Genomic DNA, 9,081 nt, shown 5'->3' on the forward strand with positions numbered 1-9,081 from the left:
ATGACTCTTTAGCCACAAATTTACAATGACCATTTCCAGCTTAAAAACAAACAGAAACTATTTAATACTATTCATTCATTGGCCTCCTTCAGTCGTAGAACGACTATGGTTCATCTCAGAGCACACTTCCTCATGTGGCTGTGGAGCCCTATTTTGGAGAGACACTCCCGTCCACAGATAGCGCAGGTTAAGGTGGTTTTTGCTTCGGTGGTAGAGGAGCTGGCCTTTTTTCGGATTGTTCGTTTTTCTTCCTGAGCTGAGACCCGTGTACTTTCACTGTCCATAGCTCTCTTGGCCACAGTCTCTCTCCATCTGTTGCGGTCTAGAGCTATGTCTTCCCAATGGTCAGTTTATAAAACTCTTTTTTTTTTAAATGTATGCAAATTATTAGATATTAAATGAATTGTAATTTCTTGAAAACGAACAGTTTTTTTTCGAATCCTTGTCTCTTAATGCTGACACCCTTGTAGGTCATATCGGTCAACTCTGAGAAGAGGTCATCTTGGGCGCGATTGACACGACTTTGTCCTGAAATTTAGACCGGGATTTCCCGAATAACTCTTTTGGGGTCAGAAGACTAAATCGTAATTTCATAAAACAGTGCATCATAATTTACAAATACACAAAAAAGAAAACCTAATCAAATACTCAGAAAGAGACAAGGATAATAAGACATTTCTTATTCCATACTCTAGGACAAATTCGCACAAGTGTTCCTTCTTTCCAAGTGCCATTTAGTGAATGAAACGGGTTGCCTGAATCAGACAGGAAAACGATGGCTTAGCAGAGGTAAGTCTCTAATAACAAGAACGACTAGATAATCACATGGATAGGCGTAGGGCGTACTTCTGTGAAGAAGGAACGTCTGTAATTTATAAGATAAGATAAGATAAGATAAGGTAAGATAAGATGAGATAAGGTAAGGTAAGGTAAGGCAATTAAGATATAAGATAAGATAAGATAATTAAGATATAAGATAAGATAAGATAATTAAGCTATAAGATAAGATAATTAAGATATAAGATAAGATAAGATAAGATAAGATAAGGAAAAAAAAGGTAAGATAAGGTGAACTCACAAAATTAGTGTCTTACAGACGACCACCTCTCAAACACGCACATACATCAACTGCTCATCCACCCCCACCCCTTTTTTTTCTATTTCTTCAATTTGCTCACCCCCCCCCACCACACCCACACTAATTAAAGTGGACAAGCCGATCAAATAATTAAATTAAATGAACGTAGATAATACTGGTGAGGAAAACAAAAAACCCCATCGACTGGCATTCAAGGAGGCCAGACCGAGTGCTCTAAACCACAAAAATCCCCGAGTCTCCAACGCATGTCTTCTCTCGATGGATGCATTCTCTGGTCCATCTGCTGTAGAGTTTGAAAAGACCCCGCTTACCAGAAGCGTGAATGATTAGGGCGTAAAGGGGGAAATTTCAGGAGGGGAGAGGTATCCTCAAACCACTAGACTCACCTAGACTCAATAACTAAAGATGCAGTTAATCGTCTTTTCAAAATGTACTCTCGACAACCACCACCCTTTAAAAAAAAATCTGTCGCAAATATGTGTTGCGTTTTTATTCCCGCGCGCGCGCTTTGATGACATCATTTTACCAGCGCGTGCTTCCTTTCTGGTCGCTTCTGTTTCGAGAGTATGCGGCTCTCAGCTGAGCATGCGTATTGGCGGTCGCATCGCTTTATGGTCATTATTACCTTAATTCTGAGATTGATCTGCTTAAAATGTCTTGTTTTTTTTTTTTTTTTTTTTTTTCTTTCTGCACTGCAGTTTTGCCTCATTGTGTGCGGTAGGCGTTTTCGCAATACTAGTTGCTAGAATTCTCCACGCCACAAATCATCCCCTTACCTTTTTTTTCCCCCGCCCAGAACATTCTTCGTACTCTTCTTAGCCCACCTTGCGCCCCTTGTAATTATCCCCCGCTGGTTTCTGCATTAAGCGCCCCTCCTTATTTCCCCCCACAGCCGCCACAGCCTTAATGTTGCTGGGTTTTTTTTTTAAGGGGAAAACCAAATCCTGCAATGTGTAACCAAATCTCGCGCCTTCTGATAATTTCTTCGACATCTTTAATCTTAACCAAACGATTTTGAGGATCAGATAATATAAAATATAACAATTTGGAAAAGCGCCCTTAAGAATAAAAGAAAAGGGAAATAATTTTTAAACTGTTTTTTTTTCTTCTTCTCTAACCTCTTTTTTAAATGGATCGAATATTCTTTTGTTTTGTTTCGTTTGAATATTGCTTAGATTTAAATCCTACTTTTTTATTTTTTAACATTACCGACTCTTTGGTTTAGAGGCAAATTATGACGTCATCGTCTCGTGTTTCATCGTCAGCGATCGTCGTTATCACTCGAGATCCGAATGCAGTTTTTTTTTTTTTTGGGAGGGGGGGGGGCGCCAAATGAGAGTTATTGTAATTAGCTAGGGGTAGTCTTTCCATGCCAGTTTTCCCACAAAGCCCACCCCCGCCCTCACACTGTTACCCCTCCCTCTCACACAGAGAACATGCCTATAACATCACTTTCTGCAAACCACATCTTATTCTACACCCTCTTGTTCCACTTCCTTGCTCTTTTCAATATTAAGCCACCACAAACAACAACAACAAAAAGATAGTTTAGCATGATTGAAGCATGTTTGAATTTGAGATGATAAAGACGTGGGGGTTGCTGAGAAGATGGGGCGCGGGGCGGTGTGAGTGTGGGGGGGGGGGGAGGGCGGCATATTCATTAGAAGAAAAAAAAATATTATCTCTAAACTGTAAAATTAGCGTCCAATTTTTTGTCTGGCGCTGACCAGACCAGTTAGATCCGGCCTGGTTAGCCACGCCCACAATCTCAATTACCTGTGTAGTCATAAATACGTGTCTGTAATTAGGTCACGCCTCTGCTAACTGTTGGGGCGCCTCATTATTAAATGGATTTTTTTTTTTACTCCTGTTTTTTTTTTTTTCAGCGTTTGTTAAAATTTAAATATGACGTATTGATTGGGTGTGTTTAATTTTAACTAGACACACACACTCTCTCTCTCTCTCTCTCTCTTTTCTGTCTCTCTTTCTGTCTCTCTTTTTTCCCCTCTCGCTCTTTCTTTTTCTCTCTGTCTCTCTCCTTCTTTCTCTTTCCGTGTCTCTTTCTTTTCTCTCTTGTTTCTCTCTCTCTTTCTCTTTTTCCGTGTCTCTCTCTCTGTCTATCTCTTTCTCTCTCTTTGTCTCTCTCTCTACCTTTTTCGCTTTTTTTTTCTCTCTTACTCTCTATCACTTGTTCTCTCTCTTTCAATATTTCTCTTTCACTTTCTCTTCATTTCTCTCTGTTACTAATTCTCACTTTGTCTTGCTATCTCTATTTCTATCAGTACATTGATAAAGAAAGCCAGTTGAAACGTGTTAATAAAATGTAAGTATTTTAGAGTCTAAATAGGAAGTGAAGCTTTGGTTCAAGCTTCTATGACAAATTAATACATACACCTGTAAGTTGTGGTACGATTAGCTGCATATCAATACATACACCTCTTAAGTTGTGGTACGATTAGCTGCATATCAATACATACACCTCTTAAGTTGTGGTACGATTAGCTGCATATCAATACATACACCTCTTAAGTTGTGGTACGATTAGCTGCCTATCAATACATACACCTCTAAGTTATGGTACGATTAGCTGCCTATTAATACATACACCTGTAAGTTGTGGTACGATTAGCTGCATATCAATACATACACCTGTAAGTTGTGGTACGATTAGCTGCATATCAATACATACACATCTAAGTTATGGTACGATTAGTTTTGTTGTTTTGTTTTACATGTTTCGGATGTCCCTTCAGAGTTGAAGATAATTACTTCCTAGTCCAAACCTCCCGCAGGACGACGGGGGATGGGAGCGGGCAGGGTTTGAACCCGGGACCATCGATAAATCTGAATGACAGTGCAACGTACAAACCGCACGACCAGGCAGCCTATTAATACATAGAGCTGCCTATTAATACATACACCTCTAAGTTATGGTACGATTAGCTGCCTGTGGCAGCATCTCAACACAGGTGTGTACACACACACACACATACACACACACACACACATACACACACACACACACACACACACAAAACAGTGGCAGAAGGAGGCTTAGGGTTAGCGCCCTTTGCTCTTTAGATTCTGAATCTTTTTCGTTGAAAATCACTTTCCAAAGTCCCGAGCAGTACCGCTCCGCGACAACTGGGTCAACAGCTGGGTCGCCTGACGACCTATGCTACGTATGACCTGATTTGGTCAAAAACAATGTCTGTAAATATATAGGTCTCTGAAGTGACACACATAAATGGTCTTATTTGACCGCAACAGCACTTTGCCATCGGACTATGTTCTGGGCTATTCCCCTCAGCTGGGTTCATGTCCTGCCGTCTTTGCCTCTTGGTCTACTGCTCTTCTCCACGTTCGCTTTGGTCTTCCAGCGTTCAACTTCCACGTAGGGTCTAGTCTGAGAGACTGTCTTGCAATGTCATCTGCTGTTCTTAACATTGTCACTCCAATATAGCCCGCTTTTGCGGCGTATGAGTTATTAGCGTTTCCTGAGCTGTTTCCCTTCGATATATATTTTAAATGAGCTTATATAAGGACTTTTGGGGTTTACAAAATAATTACTTTATCTCAAAATGTACTTACACTATATAAGACTATTAGGCTGACATTCTAGTAGTAGTACTTTGGGGTCTCTAGTCGGACTACCAAACCAGGCCCCGGGCCCCCGGACTGAAGCAGGTTCCGCGACACAGAAATTCTTTAGCCACTGCCAGCCGTCCATCCATCTCAGTGCCGCTACAGCCCACGGAGAGCTATAGCCTGCCCCTGAACATCCCTCCACGCCCAAATCCCCAAGCTGTTGTAGATCTGCCTCTACATCATCAATCCATCCAATTGGGGGTCTGCTTTTGATCGCCTTCCTTTTATTATTATTTTTTTTTGCTGGTATACAATCTTTTCTCCACCTCCAGCCATCGAACTTTCGAAAAGTCTTTTTTTTCCCCCGGGGTACCGGAGCTGCTAGGCGCCCAATAAAACCATTTGGCCTCTGAGAAAGATTTCCTTCAGGCGAGCACCGGGAGCTCTTCACCCTCCCGTCGTAGCCCCACACATGACACTCAACCACAGCGCCCCCTCCACGTACTGCCTCTGGTTCATGGTACTAGTAACTCTACCCTAGAAATTTGCGTCATCTTTTGGAGTTTGGGAGAAGTTGGTGGAAGCGTGAAAAAAAAAAAGTAACAGTACACAATATTATTGTTAACATGACGGGGATATGTGTGTTCATTAGTGGCGCATGGGATGTCAATGTGTGCTTATGACACGGTGTGTTTTTGGTGTTTACCTTCACCTTGACCTATCCCTTATGTAGTGACCTAATAAAAGACTACAGGAAGACATGTCTTGATGCTAGGCTTTATTGAACAAGAATGACAAAACAGTTCACAATAACACAGTACACACACACATACAAGTTGACCTGGACACCATGACATTTTGACACACTAGAACATATCACTTCACTACACACAACAAGAAACATAAATACATAACACCTTAGTCTGTTGGACCATTGGCGCACCATGCAAGATTTGTCGACCGTCTTTCTCCATTCCTGTCTTTTGCCTTAGTTAGAACCTCTTTCAATGGCAGGCACCTCCATTCTTTTATGTTGTCTTCCCATCGCTTTCTCTGTCTGCTTCTTCTTCTTTTTCCTGGTACTGTTCTCTGAAGGAAGGTCTTTGCGAGCCCCGAAGACCTTGTAATATGGCCATAGATTTATAGCTTGGTTTTGTTTTTTTACGATAGTTAGCAGGTCATCGTAGTGTTAGACCAATGCTAATGCCACGTTAAGAAAAGATATACTCATTTAGGGCGCCATTATATTTCTTCAATTCTGCATAGAGTCGAGACAGGACACATAACTAGTCTTAACAGACCAATGCTAGAGTGTTAAGACTTTGACACTGCTTCTGCAGTCACTTTCCTTTAAGCCCCATGCTAGGGTCACGCCAGCATAAACATCTACGGTTGCCCTCTACTGGGCGATTTTCTCACTTGTATTTTGATGAATAGTTTATGATACCAAACAGGTTTATGCTAATGATAATAAGAGCATTAAAACTTCAACATCAATTAATTCCCTTTCTTTTTTGATGTTGGTAATACACTGTTCCGCTTCTGTTTCATTATTTGGATGACTTGATTACAGTGCACGAATTGAGGCTTATAGTCAATAGCCTCGTTTCTGACCTATTTTAAAAGTTCACATCAAACGCCCGATCCTCGGTCCATATTTAGCGTGCATCAAAGCGTCGATGTCCCGAGCGAATGAGATCAGATCTCTTCACGTTTATTGGGGGTCGCGCGTGCAAGCGAAATGTCACACCTACTTGGTACATCCTAGCCTGGTCAGCAGTGGTCACTTTCGCTGGCCTAATCTCACCTCTTATTTTTATGTCTGAGGTCGACAAACGGACTCGTTAAATGTTGCTTACAAAAGCGGAAACAACTCGAGATCTGAAAATAGTTATTATAGTTATAGTTCTTTGAAGTCTTGATCAGGAAACGCTTCGTTTCATAAGTTGTTTTTAGCGAGCTTATATCAGCACATTCCGTCCGTCCGTCCGTCTGTCTGTCTGTCCCAAATCTTTAACACTTTATTTCTCCCACTTCTATTCTCGGATGAAGTCGAAACTTAGCGCAATAAAAAAAATGTAACCAATTAGTTAATAATTTGGACGAGCTCCCATCCAAATCACAAGAAAGATGACGCTTACTATAAGCTATCCCGACAAGACCAACGTCTAATCTTTCGACTCAGGACCGGACACAACAGAATGCGACAACACATGTTCCGGAAGCTCAAAATTGGAACCAGTGAAATCTGCCCCATGTGGAGTATCACCAGAGAATGGCCGACCACGTCCTCCAAAACTGCTCTCTCTACCAAGAGGCCCGTATAAGACATTGGGCCCAAATCACCCCAAATAGAAAGAAAACTGTATGGAGAGCTCCCTGATTTGGAAACCACTGCGCAGTTCATCTCATGTATTGGTCTAGTCATCTGAACACTCCAACATAACAATGAGAACGATGAAGAAGAAGAAGAAGTTAATAATTTGTTTCTGATAATTCATTTCGCTCATGTGGACTTCTTTCAAGGCTAATGTAGAGAATTAGGCCGTTCGATAACTACCAAATAGATTAATAAAACTTAGTACTTCAATGGTTCAGTGGCCAAACACGTAGGCCTTCCATCACAGACGCTTGAGTTCGAATCCACGATAGGAGCAGTTAAAACAACAATTAAAGGCAGCACGGAAACCTTCTCCCAGCTACTCCATACCTCCCCCCCCCCTAGTAAAACAAAAAGTCTACAAATGTGATTGGACGCACTGATGCATGCTATATACATGAGCTAAAAATAAAAGAAATTTATTTTTAAAAATTTCAAATCGGATTGAAAAAAAAATGTATGACATCATTGTCCAAGACTCTGGCCCCAAAACACCCCAATAGAAAGAAAACTACATGAAGAGCTCCCTGATTTGGAAACCACTGCCCAGTTCATCTCATATATTGGTCTAGTCATCTGAACGCTTCCAATATAAAAATGAGAACGAAGAAGAAGAAGAATTGATTTAAATTAATTGGTGCAATTTCACTCCATATAAGGTTTGTTTTTTAAATTTTTATACTCAATATTGAATGTGCTTTCCTTACGTTGTATAAACCTTTATTGGTGTTTCTTCTCTGTTTAGGGAGTACATCCCCCCCCCTTCCACCTTAGCCCCACACCAGGACAATTAGATTTGACACCCCCGTAGTAAGCTTGAATGCCCGGAAAACAAAACTCTACCCAATGTTTCAATAAAAAGACATATGTAGTATTTCTAAAATTTGGAGGGGGGGGCTGCTACCTCGACAATTTTCTGCTTCGCCTCTCCTTGCCTCGAGGCGTTAGCCCCTTCAACAACAGACTATTGTCAGAAATCCATCACTGACCTATAAAACCTACTGAAATATTGAAGAGGGAAATGGTTTGTATATATTATTTATTTTTTTACTTTTATGTTTTATGTTGTTGTTTTTTCCATGCATATTAGAAACTCGGCGAGATAAAAATGTCAGGGAAATGTGACATGTCAAATCAGTTACTTAGAAACAAAATGTATACGTCTGAACTCTCTCTCTCTCTCTCACTCCACTCCCCCCCCCCAAAAAAAAACAACAAACAATTAATTAAAGATTGATCTATCTGAATAGATCAATGTGATTGGAGTTCCTGTCCAACCCGACCAGTCCCACGTTCAGTGCCGAGGTTCGAACCTCCATCCCTCTCTGCTCAACATTATTCTGTGTAATATAATTTCATTGTAGTCTACAGCGTCTCTTCTAGTCTATACAAAACTTTTCTACGATAGAGTTAAAGTCAGAGTTTCAATCACAGTTAAAGTTAGAGTTAAAGTTAGACTTAAAGTTAGAGATAGAGTTAAAGTTAGACTTAAAGTTAGAGATAGAGTTAAAGTTAGACTTAAAGTTAGAGATAGAGTTAAAGTTAGACTTAAAGCTAGAGATAGAGTTAAAGTTAGACTTAAAGTTAGAGATAGAGTTAAAGTTAGAGATAGAGTTAAAGTTAGACTTAAAATTAGAGATAGAGTTAAAGTTAGAGATAGAGTTAAAGTTAGACTTAAAATTAGAGATAGAGTTAAAGTTAGACTTAACGTTAGAGATAGAGTTAAAGATAGAGTTAAAGTTAGACTTAAAGTTAGAGATAGAGTTAAAGTTAGACTTAAAGTTAGAGATAGAGTTAAAGTTAGACTTAAAGTTAGAGATAGAGTTAAAGTTAGAGATAGAGTTAAAGTTAGACTTAAAGTTAGAGATAGAGTTAAAGTTAGACTTAACGTTAGAGATAGAGTTAAAGATAGAGTTAAAGTTAGACTTAAAGTTAGAGATAGAGTTAAAGTTAGACTTAAAGTTAGAGATAGAGTTAAAGTTAGACTTAAAGTTAGAGATAGAGTTAAAGTTAG

At 39.9% G+C, this 9,081-nt stretch overlaps 1 long non-coding RNA gene across 1 annotated transcript in view; it reads left to right on the forward strand.

The window, feature by feature from the left end:
• Window positions 1–636: 636 nt before the first annotated feature.
• LOC129925201 (uncharacterized) overlaps window positions 637–9,081 on the forward strand; it is an 18,175-nt gene continuing 9,730 nt past the window's right edge. The window contains exon 1 of the long non-coding RNA XR_008776992.1: window positions 637–789. This is a non-coding gene — a long non-coding RNA (uncharacterized LOC129925201). The remainder of the gene's footprint in view (window positions 790–9,081) is intronic.

The sequence above is a fragment of the Biomphalaria glabrata genome, chromosome 3 (assembly GCF_947242115.1).
Source record: "Biomphalaria glabrata chromosome 3, xgBioGlab47.1, whole genome shotgun sequence".
Taxonomy (NCBI): Eukaryota; Metazoa; Mollusca; class Gastropoda; family Planorbidae; genus Biomphalaria; species Biomphalaria glabrata.